Source organism: Trichosurus vulpecula, chromosome 4 (assembly GCF_011100635.1).
Source record: "Trichosurus vulpecula isolate mTriVul1 chromosome 4, mTriVul1.pri, whole genome shotgun sequence".
NCBI lineage: Eukaryota > Metazoa > Chordata > Mammalia > Diprotodontia > Phalangeridae > Trichosurus > Trichosurus vulpecula.
In genome coordinates this window covers 319,005,176-319,005,879 of record NC_050576.1, presented here as the reverse complement: position 1 = coordinate 319,005,879, position 704 = coordinate 319,005,176, and positions in this window count along the sequence as shown.

Sequence of the window (704 nt, the reverse complement as noted above, 5' to 3'; positions counted from 1 at the left end):
CCACATGAATTACATTAACACCTAATAGGGTTTGGGTCTGGGGCTTAGCACCTAGTAAAGCTCACTGAGATAAATTGAGTCACTCAAAGAAAACAAAGGCCATTCTGGTTACACATGCAAGTCATTTTAGTAATATGTTGCACTATATTTGTGTGTGATTTATGAATATTTATTGTTCTTTAGGTAAATAGAATTTTTTTTGACTCTTCAGATTGTGGTGATGCATACTTGATATTCATATATGATTGCTGGAAAAATGTTGAGCTACCACACGAGGCAAATATTTGGAATCATTGAAGTTGTGTTGATTTTCCAAAAGGAAATCCTGTGTGCTTTTTCTCTTACATTTAACTAAGCCAAATACATTGTCTATATACAGTGTATTTCCAAGATATGCATGAATTGATGTATGCACATACACATGCATGTATTGGTATCCTTATTCTCAGCTCCTGTTATAGCACTACTCTATTTTCTACCCAGTTTTATTCTTGTCTCTTTTTCAAACATATCCTCCCACTACAGATCCTACTTTTTCTTCCATTGGACATTTCACCTTTTTATAACTGCAAATTAGTTTGTTTGTTTCTGTCAAGCACCTTGGTTGCATAATTAAATAATCCCATAAATAATTTACACTTCATATCGGAACTGTGTCAGTGATTTGCAGAGAGAGATGGTCAGAAAAACAGATGGAGACAATG